We start from the raw sequence: 20,424 nt of genomic DNA on the forward strand, positions 1-20,424 counted from the left end.
TACAGCAGTGTATTACAGCAAAAAAAGTTAGATTTGAGTACATGGTTATTGAGGTTGGCTGAGAAAGAAAGTAAAAGATCTAAACTGATTGTCAAGTGAAGGAGTGCATTAGGAAACAGTACTCTCAGTTTTACTGTTTCTGGCTTGTATCTTTTGTAATACACAATAGGGGAGTCTTTTCTCTGATTTGCTTTTAAGCCTTCAGCACAATCAAAAGCTGGAGGTATTGTAAAGAAAATCTGCAAATAGCATGAAAATGTCTTGTGGTGACATTCTTATTCAGGCTCTGGGCCTGATTTTGAAAAATCTGAAACACCCAGAAATGGCAATGCTAAGCTCTTCTGCAGGTCAGATATTTGAGGTCTGGACAGTTGTTTTATAATCTTGTTTTCATGTTCTTGCAAATCTAGATTTTTTTTTTTCTTTTGTAGTTATCCAGATTTTATTAAAACCATTCAGAACAGATATTTATGTTTTAAGTCAACAGTTTTAGCTTACCAGGAAGATACATAACTTTGGTCAGCAGAACAATTTCCAATCTTTGAGGAAACTGATAATATATTTAAAGTTAAGACAACAACAATTATTTAAAAAACAAAGTCTCAGAAATGCTGGGACATTTAGATCCTTTCCATTGCATCATTCTGCCTGACTATGGCACCATCTTCACAAAAGTTCTTGCACATTAATGGTAGATGATTCATGGGCCATATAAAAAGTCAGTACTTCAAAAAAGTAGATTTTTGTTCTTTGTGTTTCATTGCCTTGTCATCTGGAGGGAAAAGTCCATTTTTGCCATTGTGTTTTCACTCAGAAGTGGTTTGAAGTGGCTGCAGTCTGAAGTATAACCAAGGAAAAACAATAAGGTTTGAAATTGTATGTTCAGTGTTTATGCAGGCGGTGTGTAAACCATGAGGAAAAATAAATTTAAACAATCACATCTAGGTCTGAGAGGCAACTGAAACAATGACTCCTCAATTCCCAAAAATGTGACTAAGTTTAGAATTATATATCCCAACCAGTTATCACATGCATGGTTTATTGACACAGTGTAACTGAATACATCCAAAAGGCTGGCTCTTCAGTTGTAGGACTTTAAACCAAAACCTAAAAAGAGAATTGAAAAAAAGTGCATTATTTTTAATATTGAAAGAAAGAGAAAGAAGTTGACAGATCTCCCCTATGCTGTCAGAGATTAAGAATTCCTAAATTATACAAGACTGTTTAGAAACATCATATCTTTTCCTACTGCTAATAATCCTGAGGAGCTCCAAATATTCACCAAGGGCTCATGATAGCTGCCTTTTGGGTTCAATGGAAAACCATCTCTTAAAAGCACAAAGCAAGTAGCAATTGGTCCTTAGTTCTGCAGGCAGCCAAGCCTTGTGTACTGAAGTCCTGATTCTTTGAGGCATTGCAATGTGGGTTTTAGCCATCTGGTTTTCACAACTCCATGTTCCTCAAAATTTGGCCCACAGTCTTCACAATCCTTTAACAGTACTGATTTTACACCTCTTCTTAAGGCAATTCCATCTACTCTGCATTTTCAGTGACTTTTTGGAATGTCCTTATAATATGGTAATTTTTATCCAGTATATAAAATGCTGATTCTACAGATAGAACCATATGACCTACCTTATTTATTCTGAACAAAATGAAAATCCAATCTGAGACATACATAAGAGCAAGAAAAGCTTGCAAGCAACCGTGAATACAGATTTGCTAAAATAATGTGGGTTATCACCATAATAATACAGTTTAATCACTTTCTAATATTAATTTTACACTAATAATTTATTAAAATGTGTTATATTTTTGTATGTTATATACATATATATATATTATATACATGGTCTAGCTAGTCTTTTGCAGATTTGCATAAATTTATTGAACATCTGAAACACTTAGTCCATAGAAAACTTGAATTGTATGTTTTAAATAATGATTTTCAAAGGGTACATTGTAATCTTCTTTTATGATACAAATTTATATTGAAGCTTCACTGAAATGTACAATTTTTCAATAGAGTTTACTTAATGTTAATCTATTCATTTGGGGGTAAATGAAGAATTTAATGGTGAAGTGATGTAACTAGAATATAGTCTCAAGTGGTGTGTTAGGTTTATCAATCAGTGAAAATTGTGCACTTGAGTGTAAGAGCACATGTCTATCTGTATGATTCTTGCAACCTCAGTTAATTGAAACCCTTTTTCCACCCTATTATCAATACTTGAAAAATAGCTCCGACCACATCTATTAACCAGTGCCTTAATAGAAGCTTTACCAGCTCCATATAAATTGCAGGTATTTTGCTAAAAAAGCAATTTCCCTAACACAAGGGTCAGTTCTATGGTTCACTGGAGATGTTCACTCAGGAGGTGTTGGGGCACAACTGGATGGATGGATGGATAGAGATGGATAGAGCTGTGAGCTTGGTCTTCAATCCACTGAAACACTGGCAAGGTTGGAGGTCCAATCTGATTAACACTCTCAGTCCTCATTAATTTTAACAACAGCAAGGTGCTCTTATGATGAAAATTAGTTAAGCATGACCACTTGCACAGGGAAATCTAAATCAGACTAGAAAAAAGTTGTTTCAAATTTCCTGTTTAAAAAAATCCCCAAACTTTAGACTCAAGACAGCAGAATTATACACTAATACTGATATGTCCTGAACAACTCTGAAATGAAAAGTTCTTCCTTCCATCCAAATTTTTGATTCATCTTGATAATTTCCCTTCTCCCATAGATACTTGATTCAAATGAAGAACAAATATAGGGTTTCTGCACAGCTTGGCTCAGTGTCTCCTGAGATCATGGACAATTCAGCTGTCAATTCAATTTAGCCAATTGTCAACATCATGAATCAACAGTAGAAGAAAAATGAAAGCATCTACGAAATAGGAAGAAAAAGAGGGGTATGAGATGCTCAGCAGCATCTAATCTAGTGCTACCTAAAGCTCTCTAAAGGCTTCTCTAATCCTTAAAGGCATTTTGGAGCTTTGAATCCATAGGGTTTCACCTCTGCTGAGAAATTACCCACATACAACAGATTTTGCTTTTGTTTTCGTGATCAAGTTGTTTAGTCAGTTTCTTTAGATGTGAGGATACAGGTAAAGGGCAATTACACTGGGTAATGCTTAGTTTTGGGGACATTCTTTTTCATGGTTAATTTGACTCCCTGTTCCTCAGGGAAACTTCTTGTCATCACATAGAACCGAGCTTTTCAGTGTTGGGGGGGCCCACGGGACAGCATGAATATTTTTTTTTGTTACTGTCAATTCTTTGTGTAGATTTGTCCCTAGGATCTTCATCCATGATCAGTGGGCAAACCAGTGAAGCTTTGAGAATTAACATAATAAGGATCTATACTCAGTTGTATGCAGAGGTAATATTCTGGAAACATTTGCATTACAAGTGAGCAAATAGCTTTCCTTTTAGTCTTAAAATGCAGTTTTATGGGACCATATATTATGTAGGAAAGCAGAGCTGAAACTGGTACTTCATTTATCAAGGCATGCATAGTTTAGTGCTTGTGGCACAGCTATTCATAGGCAGGAAAAAAGAGCCCCCATCACAGCCATCAGAGCAGAGCTATAGATCTGCAAACTGACCCAGAGCTCAGGAAGATTCTAAGAAACCTGGCTTGTATGAAAAAAAATTGGTCTCAGAAAGATCAGTGCTTTACCATATTTACAAACATATTGGTTTCATTGTCGAGGCTTTATGAATTATATTAAGCAGGTAGACAGGGCAAAAGCATAGCTGAAAGCTATCACAAATCTTGTTATGCAATGAAGAACTTCCTTTTACAGTGGGGCATTTCTTCACTGAGAGAAAATCATTGCTATAAAGAGTGGGTATTTATCAATTTTCAAAGGTCTTGGCCCATGAAAGCTAGTGTTAGATTTGGAATTTCTCTTTTGTTGCCAAGGTGACAAACACTTATAAATACACCACATCTTCTAATGTGCTTTTAACTTAGTATTTTTATGGCTTTTAAATCAGATACCATTAGCAAATATATTAGGTAATTTAGCTGAAAGACCATTTTCTACTAACACTTTTTGTTACATTTCCCCAGGTACTTCAGTAAATGTCTGTTGTGACACTGCAGTCCTGCCAGGCTTCTAGCATATAAAGATACATACAGTACATCTGGTAAGAATTAACATATTACCTTAGGGCTTTCTATTTTTTTGTATTGCTAATTACAAATTGTATAAAAGAAGACAAATACTAAGGATTGGATCCTACACACCGTTGATTTCAGAGGGAACTCTGTGGAGGTAATGACTCTGGGATTGGCCAGAGGCCATACTGTGTGTTGTTATTTTTGGCTCCCATCTCTCCCTTTTATAGCCCAGTAAGGAGGCTGAGCACACAGGAGAGACCGTAACAGCTCCATAGCTGGGCACTTCCCTCTGCAAAGGAAAAGCAAACAAACCAACAAAACCTGCCTGGCTGTTTTCTTCTTTTTCATAGAGTTGAGGGCCAGAGGAGACCTATGCCATCATCTGATGTGATGCCCTGCAGGACACCAAGCCAAGGAGCTTTCCTGCCAGGAAACCGTCTGGCAACCATACAGGCCACGTCCTGGACAGAGCATGGCTTGAAGGAGACTTGGAAACTGCTGCTGGCAGATGAGGCAGCAACATCTGCAGGAGCTGCAGGTCCAGGGAAGGCAGCTGCACCTCAGGAGTCCCTTGGGGCCAGGGGACAGTGACCTCCCTGTGGGCAGGTGCTGCAGGCACCCCTGGTGGAGCCATGAGACAGCTCGGCAGCAGGACTGGGGCTGGCTCTGCAAGCAAAGCTGCACAGGGCCCCTCTGACTGCACACAACCTTTCCCTGTGCTTTTCCTGCTACAAAACCACATCTGGAGGCAGGGCCTGGGCTGGGCTCTACTCCCAGGACCTCCATCTCCTGCCAGGAGTCCCATCCTGCACAGAGGAGCATCCTGGCTGAGAATGCAACCACATGAGCAGGCAGGGCTGGAGAGGTGGAGCGCTGACAGAAAGGAGCAGTGATTTCAAAATACAATTTTTAAAGAATTTTGTCAAAGCTCTGCAACACTGAGGATTAGGCACAGTTCATAATCCAGTGAGTAATCTTCCTACAATAGCAGTGTGTTAGATTGGGTGGAAAAGTCCAATGGAGAAGCATCCAGGAAACATCTTTCATGCCTGCACATTAAATTTAATCTTCCACCCCTGTCTTTTAAGACTTGGCATTCATCTACTGAAAAAAAAGATGTTGATCTGAAAGAAAAAGAGAGGGAAAAAAACCCAGTCTGCTATAACAGTTTGCTTGGCAAAATAGGAGAGACTTGAGGAATGAATTGTGTGTGAGTTACAAAGAGCCATCCCAAGCTGTAGACACTGGGCCTGTATTTGTCACTCTCCCCCAGCCCAGCACTGTCCCATTGGCCTCTTCATTCAGCACAGCTATCTGTCATGAAGAATTTAAGTTTCATATTTTCATCTGTCAGTTGTGAAAAGGCCTGTCAGCTGAAGCTTACACTACCATTTGCTAAAAGGCCTATATCCCATGCTGACAATACACTCTTATATTTGTGCTTCCAGGCTCCAGATAATCCCCTCACTTTCCTCCTCAGCAGTCCAGTTATGATGAGGCTTAAATTGCATATTTTGGGGGGTTTTAAATCCAGATTTTGCTGATAAATGCTATCAGCAGGAATGAAATGAAATACAGCACTGTTTAGCTCTTATTACCAGCATTTTTTGAGACAGTATTCATATTAAACAGGTTAATGTCTATGTCTATAGTCACAGGAACTAAATGTAGGAGTGCTAATATCAGCTTTTATATACTTTGTCTGTTTGCCATCCTTCAAAGAGGGTATTTCCCTGTTTGTTTCTTTAATTTGATTTGCAAAGGGAAATAAGATAACCAGCTCATTAGAAATCCACAGTGAATTGTTTTATCCTCTGAGATACCACCAAATTACCCATAAAATGCCACAGAAGGAAGAGAGTGTCTAAATCCCCACAGAACAATTTCAAACCCCAACACTTTTCCTGTTAGACTGCTAACAAAAGTACCAAAATAAAAAACTGGTCACCAGCCCTTCTCAATCTGATGAGTGTTTATAGGGGTGAAGGATACAAGGAGTGGATCTTCACACCTGTAACTTTAGGACTGCACAACTTTGATTCTCACATCTAAAGAACAGCACAGCAAAAAGTAAAATTGCTTCAAAAACTCAGTCTCACCAGAGGATTGTCAGGGAACACAGCACAGTAACCCAGGTTAAGCATTTGCAGTCTTGTGTCTAAGAAATCGATTTTCCTACCATTATGCAACCACAGAGAAATCATATCTTTAATTGATCACAGGCTTTTAAATTGCCTAATAGATGAAAACTCAATTACACTTTCTGAAAAAATGTCCCTCTGAAATGACCTTACCTTTTCCTTCTTAGATGAACAATTCTTTTTTCCCCTCTAGTTCTAAAATATTCTAATATAGTAGAGTAGTGCCAGAGGGATTTCTGTTTCATTCCTTTATGTTGTCATTTGGAATCCAACTTCAGAGCTATGTTTTTCAACCCATAGTCTGAGACAGTCAGGAAGGAGAAGAGAGAGGGACTCTGCAAAATGTTCTGTGAAAAGCAGTCATACTGTTAACAGATTTCAGCCTGATCCCCTTTTTTCCTGGAAAGGGTTTTTAGTTTTCACATTAAAAAATATATATATAATTTGAGACTTACTGCCTTGGAATATCTTTTTCATGAGAAGTAAGATGGGAAGGTGATTACCCTCAGCTGGCTCGTGTTCAGAAAATGAGAGCAGCTACAAGGCAGTGTATAAAGTGACTTTATGGAAACATTTCTGCACATGCTTCACATGGTACTCCTGTGATTAAAACAACTTGTGTGTGCAGATTTGAGCCCATAAATGTCCTGCAGGTCAGAAAATAACATCATAACACTACTGAAAAATTCTAAATACAGGACTTTCTTGAATGTCCTAAGTTTTTTGGGTCCAGGTGTCTTCTACTACAGCCAGCTGTGGCAAAGAATTCTCCCAGTGGGGAAGGATTTTCCCACCTCAGAAATATTTTTTGTCACTACCATATCCTTTGGCTGCATCCTTCCAGTAGGTAAAGAGCAGCCAAGAGAAGGGAAACTGAAAGGGTGTGCTGTACAATAGTATGCATTTTTACTTTATTAATTTACACAGGTTAAGGTTTTATCAAGATGGTATAAATAACAATAGCTGGCATAAAAATATGTTAATAATATCATTAACAGTAGCAATGACTATTAGGCATCCAATAAACCTATTATTTCTGTAGGGATAGTGAGATATTGCCAAGAAAATAGCAATTGGGCACTCTCTGTTCAATCTCTGGTTCAAAGTAGCAAGTACATCCTGCCCCAGAATATTCCCACACAATAACTTTAAGAAAAGACATGTAGGAATTAAGATAAATAGGGATCACTCTGAAAGACAGGGGAAAAGGAAACAGCAAAAGCTGGTGCAGTGCATAAATGGACTCCTGGTGCATAGAGTTTGGAATCTCTGAGAAGATAATCAGTGAGCTAAAGCAAAATTATTTGTGTTAGCTGTTTTTCTGTCCAAAACATCAAAATATCTGAGGAACAGAGGTTTTGTTTTCCTGTATGTTACCACGAGGAGTATTTTGGATCTCACTTTGTTCTTTCTGTTTTTGCAAACAAGAATTCCCTTAGCATGGCATGTGTGTTGAGTATCTTAAATTTTTTTTAATGGAAAAGACAAATATGTTTTGTTTTGGGAAATTACTACAGGAGCAGTAGCAAGTGATTTGATTCCCTAAGCAATACAGACTTTCAATGTATGAGTTGTTCTATCTTGGGGTAAAAATTCAGAAAATAGTTTCACCTCACTGAAAAGCAGGATTTTGCTCCTGAATTCCTGAGAATTTCCCACCTAAGTTAAGAGCCCTCCTTTTGTCTCTCAAGTTACTCATTAAAAGCAGGCTCATGCCTCATTTAAAGAACAACAAATGGAGGAGGCAGATCAACATTTCTTTCTGAATTTCTTTTTACCTGCAATTTGGGAACAGCTTTGGTTAAATCCAGGTTAGTGTTCTCCACAGGCACGTTCAGGTCAGTGTAAGGGTGTCAGTGTATTTGTAGATGAAGAAAAGAGTGATAATTGCTCTGATAGAATTTGTTCTCTTTACAAATTAGAAATACTGGCCTTTACTACTTTAGGTTGGGCAGTTCTCTCCTCCAACAGGTGGCTTTTAGGACTTTACTCCCAGAGGTTGAACAGCTACTTTTAACTGCTTTAATTTTTCTGAGCAACTTCTGTGAAGATCCTCAGTATTTAATTCAGGGTAGTAAACCCATGCAGGCAGCCAGATACTTCACTAACCACAGCAAATACTCATCTCACAAGTCCTTTTTAGATCTTAGCCAAAACTTTCTTCCCTTTGCTATTATTCATGTTGCAATTATTCCTTCTTCCTGCCCTCCAGTCTCTTTGAAAGGATTTGGTTGATTATTAGCTACATTTTTCTACTTTAAGTTTGCAGGTGGGTTTGACTCAACATACAGGCAGATGCCAGGAAAAATCACTTCAGTCAGGTGCAGAGCCAAGGTAGTGACAGGAGATCTCATCCCCGGTCAGCGCCGCAATCCGCTGGGACTGGTGACGCAGCACCCACGAGAGACCCCTGCCCATATCCATGGAAGCACTGGCCATGTCCCAGTCCTCTTGGTGGGAAGCACTGGGTGCAGCTCTCTGGGGCTTCTTGGAGGAAGCTGGTTGGACTCCTAGTCCTTGCTTAGTTTGTCCTGGGAAAAAACCAACTATATCTTGTCCTGCCCCAATGCAGGCACAGCTGCTACCACCAGAGCTGGTGGTAAAATTCCCAACTTCTTTTGTACCTTCTTCATGCAGGGTTTATATTTGGTCGTATGAATATTTTATTGGCATGCCCACATTCCCCAGAAACTTCAGGTTTCTTTTGTTTTCTTGTTTGCTTCACTAGGGAATAAGAGGGCCAAACACCAGGCATTTGAATTAGGATTATACTGTTCAATCCTTCTACAGTGTGATGAGGTTATGATGGCCAGCTCTGCGGAGTTATCACCCTTCTGACCTTTAGGATCTATATGGGTTTTGATCTGACACTGCAGCAGTGAACTTTGTTTGTTTCCTTTTGGCATGTGCCTCCAGAGACAGGATGACCCCAAAGGAGAGACCTGTGTGGCAAGCAGTGGCAAGAACATTTGCCATCCATGTTTTATCCCACTGCTTGGCCTTGTGCTGTTGCCAGCAGCTGTGTGGCTCAGGTCAGGCCAGACTGCAGAAAAATAGTAAGAAAAAACCACAGTAGTATTTCCTTTTTGAGTTACAGTACAGTAAAATCAACAGCATGCAGCTACTTTTCCCACTCTGTGAAACGAATAGATGGACTAAGGACAAATTACTTCAGTCCTCAATTTTCCATCATCAATGGATCCTGGATATTAAATGGGATGGAAGGTTAAACTGGTTATTTTTTTGTGTCTTGTGCAGCTGACAGAGCATAATAGATGAAGGTACATAAGTGCTGTGGAGCCAGAAGGTTCCTGTGTTGCCATACTGTACATGCACAAGTCATGTACTCCAAATTACTCACTTCATGAGATGTACCAGGGTGGGGGAATTCAGAGGCTCCAGCTGACAAGAGATGAAGAAACAGGCTCATTTCTTACCCAGACAGGATGTTTATTATGTTTCTCACTTTGTTTGAATCAGTGTTTCTTCAGTTTTTAAACTGAAAAGTCAGTTTTGTGAAAGTCATGGCTTCCCACAATGTTATTAATTTCAGTTTGAGAGGATTGAAAGAGCAAGGGCACAATTAATTACACAGTATGAAATAGTTAGATTTAACAGGAAACTGTGAAGCTTTATTTTTCTAAATGCTTCTCAACTCCAGCACTAAGTGAAAGTGTAAAGCAAAAGGGACTGGACTTTTTAAATGTCAAAGCAATTTTGGCCTATCTCTGGCCCTTCCATTTGCCACATTAAAGTAGCCCTGTTATTCTGTAAACTTTGTAAGCTCAGTTGGAATACAACACAGCATTTGTCAGGACCAGTTTTAAGGGTAGACAAAGTAGGCAGCTGCCTACCCTAACAAGGAGCTAGATGCAGAAAAAAAAAAAAGGCAAATTTGCAAATATGAAACATTATTATTTGCCTGCAGTGTTTTCTGATCAAATTGTCCAGAAAGTGCAGTATAAGTTTTCAGATATTTTTTTAGACAGTGAAGAAATCCATGGGGGTTTCAGCTGATGGGCAAGGGGGCTGGTGGGAGCAGATCTGCTAACCCTGCAGAGCAGAGGGCAACACACCTCCACATGCCTACTGCTGCAGAAAAACCTTGCCTCTACAAGCAAGTAGTTTTGGAATAGCTTTAGAGGGTTTTTTTGCTCAAAATAAACTGCCTTGCAGCCATATGTAAAAGTTAGGGGTTTTTTTGTTCTCACTTTTTGTTTTAAACAGGCTGGTGTTTTATCCCACATCAACTGCAGATTGGACTAAAACTACTGTTCTGGTTTTTTTAACTGATTTCTTTTATCTTTGCAGTTACTACACTGTGGAGAAGCATTGCCATTTTAGGTTTCTAGTACCTGAAAACTGCAACCTTGGAAGCTGGAATCTTTTAAATGAAAAGCAAGACAGAAATGACAGCAGTAGACAATGAAAGAATAACTTCTGGGACCAGATACTCAAGTCTCTTCGTTCTGGATCAAGCAAGCAAATTAAGGTAAAACCCAGAGGGACAAATATACTGCACAGATCAGCTTGGAAAGCATCCTTTTATAGAAACAAACGGGGAAGTAAAACAGTGCTTTAAAAGTGCATTAAGTGTACTTTATTCCTCAGCTCAGAGTTAATTCAAGCAATAAACTCACAGATTTCACACAAGTTAAAGCTTCCTACAAATCTCACAAACTGAGTTCCCTACTGAACCTCAGGGGAAGCTTTTATAATGATAACTCCCTTCCCCCACCTCCAAGATGACCTGGAAATACTTAAAGAATTGTGTTCCTAAGACTTTTTTTTATTATTGTTATTACCTGTGTTTTTCTCTGAACCAGGTATATAAAAGAGAGGGGATTTCCCCTTGCATCAATTAAAACTCAAATCTCACCTCTCCTTTCTTCCCCCACAACAAAAAGTTAACCCCTGCTGAGCTTTTTTCCCCCAAGGCATCTATAAAGCCTCACAGGTGAGCTTGCTGCAGTAAATAGAATGAATCAGCCCCAGATCTTCTAACAGATAAACACCAATCTTTTATTCTAGCCACCTGGCTTTGGACTTATCAGACAAGAAAATGGCTGTGGTTCGAGTTAGGTGGATTTTCTTCTCTTTTGCAATATTCTTCCTTTTGTATTTTCTTTCCTTTAGCAAGCACTCTTGGGAGAAAATGTGCTTTGGAACATCTTCAAGCTGGGAATTTTCTTTCTGAAAAGCTGCATTGTGATGCTTTTTGTTGAAGGAAGTTACCTTGTTTTCTGTAGGCTCAGTCTCTTGAAGTCTTTCAATTGTCTCAGAACTCTTATTTCACCAATGAGTTGGTCACACCTGGACAGAAGCAGTATGGAAATATTTTCATTCAAGTAAAGGTTTAATTGTAATTACATCTAGTTCTTATACCTTAGGGAAAGTGAAAAGCTTTGTGTGGTTTTATAGGAAAATTTGTCCTGTCTCCCTGTGGTTTTGACCATAAGAATGTAGAGTTTAGAACTGTAATAGTTCACTAAAATATTTTCTCTCCTAGATGTGCATGAATCATATAATTGTTTGTCTAATGAAGCACTTAAGAATAACTAGAAGAAATGAAATGCATTAAGGAGTCTAACAGGAGAATGGGCCATTGCGCCAAATTGCTTCACATTTTTGTGATTGTTTTCAGGGAGGGAGTAAAGTGAGAGGATGAGAAGTCAATTCTCCAGTTCAATTTCTACCTCTTCACTGATTTCATGTTATAAGTAAGTGTTTTATAGTAAGTGCTTCAATTGATTTTCTGGTCCTGGCAGAGGGTACTGTCCTGTTGCCTTTAAATTTCTCCTTTTTCTCTTACCTTATATGTTTTCAGGAGAACACCATCAAATAATGTTGAGTCCTCTTTTTTTTGAGTACTTCTAATAAGTATTTCTGAGCAAAACCACATAATTTTTTTGATAAAAATTTTGGGCACTGCTGCTACCCACAATTTTTTCTAGGCATATCACTGGGGAAATAAGGAGTCAGTATTTTGAGACTTCAAAATGTGTGCTTTTTGTCTGCTGCTGTTTTACTTTCTTCACTCTAAAGGGATTGGTCTTTCAGAAAAAAAATCCTTACAGAACCATTTATCATTAGTCTCATGTGCAGTGTGAGTACCAGATAGCAGCATGGATGTACTAGCTAGAGTTCATCTTGGGTTAAATTCCGGGAAAGCCACAGGAGAACAGGCCTCTATTTAAATGGCATTTTGTATCTACAAGGGAGGTTGTGTTGCTAACATCCAGACAGGGTAAATGTGTTCAAAGGACTCTGATATTAACTGATCCACTGCTGAATTTATAATGCCTATCAGTGGTTTATTGGTTTTGTTGTTTCTTAACCATGCTGATATATTTTGGGGCATTGCTATTTGTGTTTGTTGAAATCTTCCTTCTCAAGAGCTGCATTTTGTATTCAGTCACTGCCTGTAAATTATTCTCTGGAAAATGAATGTTAATTGTGTTGGGGACAATAGATGCCAATATGTATTTACATAAATAAACATTATTATTTTATGCATAAAGCATTTTTTAAAGCAATTTTCTTTCTCATGGAATTGAAGAGAAATATTGTCTCATTTTCTTACTTGGTGACTTAGAGTAAATAATTTTTCTATATTGCATTTTGAGTAGAAAGAAAGATGGGCAGAGAAATAGCTATATTATTTGTAATAAATGATAATTAAAAGTAATTAGTGAAACAGGACAACTTAGAGGATTGGTAATAGAATCCAGAGCCTTTTCTCTTCCAGGTGTTGAGACCCTGGGTAATGAACATGTCATAAATACCTCCCTGGCGAGGTCAGCAGTTTCAATGGGGTTGTGTCAAGAGTGGCAGGAAGGCGTTCATGCATGAGCACTGCTCACTGGGGGAATGCACGCCCCTTTTCTGTCACACAGGAGCAAAGACCAGGCTGTGGCACTTAGGTCAGCTCTGGCCCCGCTGCCGTGGGACCCTCTGCCAGGGGAGGGTCACCCTGTGCCCTGCCATGGGCTGCAGCTCGTTGTGTGCCTGTCCTGAGAGGACCTCCTCCCATAGCACTCACTGTGTTTGTTGTGTCACTTCTGCTGGGTGTTCTTTGCCTCCCGTGGCTGTGTGTAAAATGCAACAGCACAGGGTCCTTACCAGGCTTACGTGCTGGAAGAAGCAAATTATGGCTTATTTTAGGCAGGAGATGTACACTAGATTGCTGTGCTAATTCTGGCATCACAGTGTAATCCTCACAGTCTGTTTCCAGGTAAAAATCATTACTTTAAGGAAACACCACACTTGCTAACTTCAGAGCCTACTCTTCCTGACTGTAGAGGAGCAGGGCTGGATCCTGGATATGCCTTTTCTATTTGAGGACAAAGATGCTCACAGACTTGCTTAGAAAAAAGACATAATATTTGTTTAACTGAGAGTTTGTATTAACATCATTAGTGGTTTAATTCTTGTTTTGAGCCTTTTGAAAGCAGCAAACAACTTGATCAGCAGACAATGTCCAGCACTAAAGAGAAATTATTCCTCTTTTTATTTATATGGGAAATATGGTCTGTGCAGTTTCTTAGCACTCCTCAGAGCTGTGAAGGGAAGCTAATGCTTGAAGCTTAGCTACATACACCTTTAAGTATTTCTAATTGAAAAACACAAAGCATTGTTTTCTCTTCGAGAATCAGTTCCCACTTTGGATTTAGGAAAGAATGCAACACTGAGATAATCTCACTTTTCCCATCACCATCCTTTCATTCTTCTCCCCTCCCCTCCCCAGACACAAGGTGACATATCCAAGTACTTGTCCTTCAACAGATTCTTCAGCAAGCAACAGAGCAGAAAGCCCTAATATCTATTCATTTGTAATCTGTCATTCTTAAAGTATTAAGGGCAATTGACGTCACATGTCTCAGGTAATTAGAATAGTCGGCATTTGCTCCACATTTTTAAAGCAAGTGTCTCAAACTCTTAATCAGTACATTTATTGATGTCTTTCAACATATCTGTTTCTTGTCAAGTGTGTGTTAGATTTTTTAAAAATCTTGCATACTGAATTGTGCTGGAGAATTATATTAAAACCCTTTTTCTATTGCTTTTGTAATTAAATAATATATATTAGTGACAACGTGGTATTTTCCACATTCAGAGTAATCAATCTCTTTTTTAACATGGAAAACTGTTCAAAAGCAAATTAATAAACATAAATGTCAGGAGTTACATTTACACAAATGTTTTAGTACTTGTTTTCCCAAGTTTATATTTCCACATCAAGCAATATTAACTATGATAATAGCTAATACCATTTTACAAGCTCTTAGGGGCTCATAAAAAAAGGTTGTTGGGTTTCTTCAGCTGTTAGTGATCTTAGCAAGAAAAAACAGCCGTTCTTCACCCCAGAAACCCAAGACCTTACTTTGGTCACTAAGGCAGGTTTATGTGATTTTTGGTAGTTACAGGTTCATTTTAGCTTTGGGAGACCTCTGGGAGAGTTACACCAAAGATCAGTGCCCTCTTGCAGCACAAGCAGTCTCAGCAGACACTGCTCTCCTGGTATAGTAGATATATATTTGTGAGAAGATCAATCTTTAGGGATTGCTACAGTGTTGCCATTATTCTATGGCTCTAGGGACTTATCCACAAATAGATTTCTGAGCCTCACTGTCATATTGCTCATTTCAGCTATCCTATTCCAGACACTGTTCCCTGGCACCTCTTTAGCAAAGAACAGGCAAGTCTCTCAACAGCTGTACTATTGTTTGGGTCCCTCTATGCTTTAGAGCAGTGGTTACTCAAACCATTCTGCAAATGAATCTCAGTTTGACTTCATGTACAGGACAGGAGGAATAAAAAAGCAATTTGGAGTGGGTTTGAATATGAAGACAGAGTGGGAAAGCATGTTGGGCAGTGGGAGATAAATGTCTTTCGTTGCCACACTTTTCTTCTGTTAACCACAGCATACTAAAAGCAGAAGAATCTTTCCACAGCAGGGATTTTGCATGAAGAATTGGAACAATAAAGACAGAACGGTGCAAAGAGTAAAGGTGACCCCTCCATCTCTTTGTCAGTGTTTGCCCTTGTGTACAACACTCTCCAAAAGTTTCCTGCCTTAGGATGTGATATATTTCAGTCCCATTGAGAGACTAAGAGTTAAAAGTTAAGAGATTGAACTCTTAAACTGAGAATTTTGTCTTTTGGTTCAGGTATTTTTTTTCCCTATTCTACAATAAATTAATAACAAAGGATAGAGAGGAATATACTGTGATAAAAGAAAATTTAGGGATAGCATAGCGTTGTCACCATCTCCTAGATGTCTCTCAGCCACTGGATCTTACCCTGTGGAATAGGACAGACTGAGAACAACATGTAGACATGCACACTCCTTAAATGGAAATGATGCAGATCTTTTGCAGATCCAGCATGTTGGAAGGAAAAAAGGTTACCTCCAGTAGCTCTTCCTTTCATTGGCACTCTCACTCCTGTACATCATCTTCTACAGTTGTGAAGGCTGCAGTGATAGCAAAAACAGGAGAGAAGTTTGAGTGGATGGGGTGAAATCCAGCCTGAACCTTAGTGGAGGCCTTAGCTCCTCTGGGAAAGATGTTAGTTTATCATATCTCTTTATGCATAAGGGCTGGGTACACATTCACTACAGGAGATACAAAGGAATATGTTTGAGGTATGCTTATCAGGAGCTCCCTTTTGGTGAATTTTCCCCCTCTTTTCTTCATCTAATTCCTCATTAGGACTTGAATGAAGTTAGACTAGGAGGATGCAGAAGGAAAGAATTCCTTACTGAGGAGTCTGTGCACTCTCTACATGCAAGTCTACGACAGAACACACTGCAGGCATCAAATAAAACCCCAGCTTCATCAAGGAGTGGAAGATCCATGGGGTGTAAGGAATCTGGAAGTGTGGTAAGTATGTGAGCACTTCTTCTTTCAAAGTATATTTGTGTCTCTGTTGAGCAGAATGACTTGATTGCAGACAAGCCATTAGCTCTGTCTGAGCAGCACAGCACTGCATTTTGTGGTCATGACAGCTCTCCAGATTCAAAAAGCTAAACAAAGTTTTCCTGTGGTTGATTATCTCCATCAACCAAGGAGATATAACTCAATACTGCAGTATTGGGTACCAAAGTGATTCGGAATTGTAAACTTCAATGCCTATTTGTTCATAATGGAGGAATTCTCTGATTTACCTTACTTCTCATTTCCTTCAAAAAGCACCTCTTTGGAGATGAGACAGACCACTGTCCTTAAGAAATTAATTAGATCTGCACATACATAATGGTTTCTCCTTTTTGTAACATAATACTCAACATGGAATAATTAGGAATGGAAAGGTTGCACTGAGCAGCAGAAGGACAATACTTGCCTCCCACGGAATCATTTCTCCCTCTTTGAAGGACTCATTTCCCAATTACTAAATCTTCAACATAATATTTAACCTTCACCTTCTTTAGTTTGCATGCACTTTAAATATGCCTGATAATTAGGGACTGTTGCTGCATTTTGAAAATACAGGGCTCCCTTCTGGAAACCATTACCATTACAAATTATCTAAGTGGAATGATGCAAAAATATCTGTGATTTTAATATACTGACAATTTGATTTAAAGTGTTACCTTCACTTATTTCATTGGAAAGTACCTACCTGCATTCCTCTGACTTATTTGAAATTATTTTATGTGGGTATCTAAACATGCACATAGTACAGTGATGTACTGCTATGTTTATTGCTCTGTTAGATCACCAGGAGCCACTTCAGCTGAGCTGCAAATTCAAAATCTTGCCATAGGAGAGGAAAATTGGCTTGTGGTTTTGTGGTTTATGGTGTCACCAAACCCTTTGACACAATTCCAGCTCTCTGTTCAATGGATGTTAATTTCTTCTTACTCTAACTGTTGATTTAATGTTGATATAACATCTATCTATGCTTCTCTTTCCCAAGAAGACACTTTAAAATTCAGTTATGATAGTAAAAATTGTTTCAACTTGAGACTTTATGACTCCATGGAAAGTAACATCTTAGAGAATTTTTTATAGATTTTGGCTTTCTAAAACATATCATATTTTATCATGAGGCAAAATATTGATACTGGCTCTGTTAGAATTTTATTTCAGGATTGGGACAAAATAAACTTGATTTCATAAAAATGACTAGTGTAATTTTATAATCTATTAAAAAACATAAAATACATCTAGATTATAAAGATTAGAATGAAATATAATCTCTATATCTATAATAATTTTTATATATATATAATTAATATATCTAGGTTACACTTTTTCAAAACTGAGATTGCATAGACTGGGTCTCTTTTCCTTCAGTTACATAGCCACAGATATGAGTTATTGTATGCATTACATCAGGTCAGAGTTCAGAATGATATTGCCATGAATCCCAGAACTAAAAAGGGGCCAAAATGGAAGCCAGAGAGAGAGTCAGGCCTTAGCTTAATCCCAGCATAGCTCTGTTGATTTAGCAGCTCAAAGCTTTAGAGTATGAACTCCCCCATAGGTAGGAGCTTTTCCACATGGAATTTAGGAAGGAGGTAGGATGGGAGTTTGAAAGTTTCCTTCTTGATTCAGGACCTGGCTGTGTTTGAAGTGAAAAGGGAGACTCACTCCTGGTCTAGAGGGCTCCCAGGTAGAGCAGCCAGGTGTAAAATTTTAACTCATGACTGTAGAAAGCCAGCAGGAGCAATTGCTATCCTGACTTAACTCCTCATCCCCTCTCAACTGGCATCTCTGAAGCAGAGATTGGAAGAATTTAAAGTGCCAGGTCTGAATCTGAGCTTTATTTGGCCCAAAAATACATTTTAGGCTAAACTAACTGTCCCTTTGACCAGCCACAGGTGGTGTGGTAAAAATGAGCAGCTTTATGGTATGTTACAATTCACATTCTTGCTGGGGCAGATCCAGGTTGGGTGTCTAGAAAGCACAAAGCACACTGGAGCTGTAGCCACAACAAATAATGAGTGGGTTGGTGTGAACAGTTTTATCTGCAGTATGTATTAATTGTTCTTTACTTCCTGACAGGAGAAGATGAGCACAGCTGAAAGGAGAGGAATGTTAGGGTATGCCTGGGGAAATGCGGAAAGCTGAAAGGCAAGGCCTTGTGCTCTTAATAACCATTATAATAAATTAGCATATGCTACAAATAATGCATCAGAAAAAGGAAAAAAAAAGCTGTCTTGTAAAGCAGGACATAATTCTGTGACATGTCTGCTCTCTCTAGATTAAGATTTGAATGGTTTTCCCAAGAAGAAGCTTTATGCAAATGCATACTGTCATGTGAATCAGATTAAGGGAAGAAAGACTATTTATGCATGAAATCCAAACATGTTTCTGGGGAAAGGAGAAGAGAAATAAACCCTTTCTTTCACCTCAAATACAATATATGTGCAATGACTAAAAAGAAATGAATGTGTCACCTCTCTTACTGACACTAAGTGATTTCCCACTAACAATTAGCATGAATCATGGTGATAAAAACTGAGATGGAAAAGATCTATTAGAATACCCAGTCCACCTCCCTGTAAGTACAGGAATCTCCCTGACAATTTCTATATGAAGCAGTTCATTGCTCAATACTTTGTGTTTTCATCAGTGCCACTTCACATAGACATTTGCTAAGATGACTACAACAACTACCACATCTGTTCTTCGCCTGAAAAAAGAATCACATCAATTCTGCTCTTCCAGAGCAACATCCTTCTGGAGACACTTGTGGTCCTGGAACTTTAAATGGGTTGTCTTTGCTTTCATGAACCACAGATGATGTATAAATTGTTCCTGTATTCAACAGCAGCATAGAAAGTAAGCAAAGGATGACGCTTGGCTACAGTGAAATAAAATAATTTTGGGTAACAACAAACTGGACTCTTCTCAGTGGGAAAGGTGCACATGAAAGTGTTTGTGGTTGCCAGGTTTTGGGGATTATTTTATACCATATTCACCCAAAGAGTAGGCGACAACAACCCTAGAGTTCCTCAGATTGCTCCCATTAGGGAATAGCCCCCAAAATAATTTGTTCTTGCTCCTTTTCTCCCCCTCTCTATCCCTTCTGCTGGTCTGTGTGAGAGTCAATGACACATGCCTGACTGTGCTGGCTCTGCTCCCATCAAGGTTCTCTCAAGCAGAGGGTATCTCTCATCAGCAGCAAAACATTAGGGCTATAGACCACAATCTAGCTCTTTGTAACCAGTGGGCCAAGCTTCACTATGAATTTAGGATCAAGTTTGGCACTGATTTCTTTTTTAACAGTGTTATAGAGATACACCATTAGAATTGTCTGAGAGTGCCTTTGAAGGTAGTGTCTGAAGCAAGTCTGAAAGCTAACTCACATGCAGCTTGGCTTGAAAGTCCAGGCAATGGGTTCATTTCACTGCAGTCTTGGTGTTCCTAGACTAACTGTTTTCTGTTTTTTTATCTGAATCTGTTGGTGTTTACACCAGTGTTGTTCTGTAGGCATATTCCATGCACATGGAAACTGCCTGACCAGATTCTTAGCTGACATCAATTAATATTTTCCCACTACTATCAGTAGACAACAATTCCTCATCCTGAGCATTTTTCATTAATCTGAGATGCTAGGCTGGGTGATTTGCTGGTCATCCCCAGTCATGTCATTATGGTATGATTCATTTCCTAGCAAAGTCGACTGGAAAACTGCCTGCTGACCCCAGGGCTGCTGAATATATATATAATATTCATATATAAATATTGATATATATAAATTTATATCAATATTTACTGCCACTCACTGTGGAAGTAAAGGCTGCAAGCGAGTGTGGAGATAAAAGAGCCAAATGGGAGGGTTTGGTCTTTAAAAGGGTGTTTAAAAACTGTTTCAGGTGTGTGGTGATTCTGTGTTTGTGGCATCCTCCCACATCCCTGCAGAGGCAGCAGCTCCTATGCAGGAGCTGTTTCTGTCCTGGGAAAGGAGGAATTGAAACAAGCCCCCTGCATGGGTAACATCAACTACAAGCTTTGCTTTGGTGCCTGTGGCTGAGCAGAACTCGTGTGTATGCAGCCTGGAACAAATGTGAAGGCTGGTCAGATGATCCCAGGTAGATAGATTTTTAAAGGATATTGTTCCTCTGAAATACATCAATTTGCCCCATGTGAGCTAAAATAATTTAGATAAAATTGATCTGCTCATGGCTTTTCTGAT

This window comes from Erithacus rubecula (assembly GCF_903797595.1).
Source record: "Erithacus rubecula genome assembly, chromosome: 3".
Lineage (NCBI taxonomy): Eukaryota > Metazoa > Chordata > Aves > Passeriformes > Muscicapidae > Erithacus > Erithacus rubecula.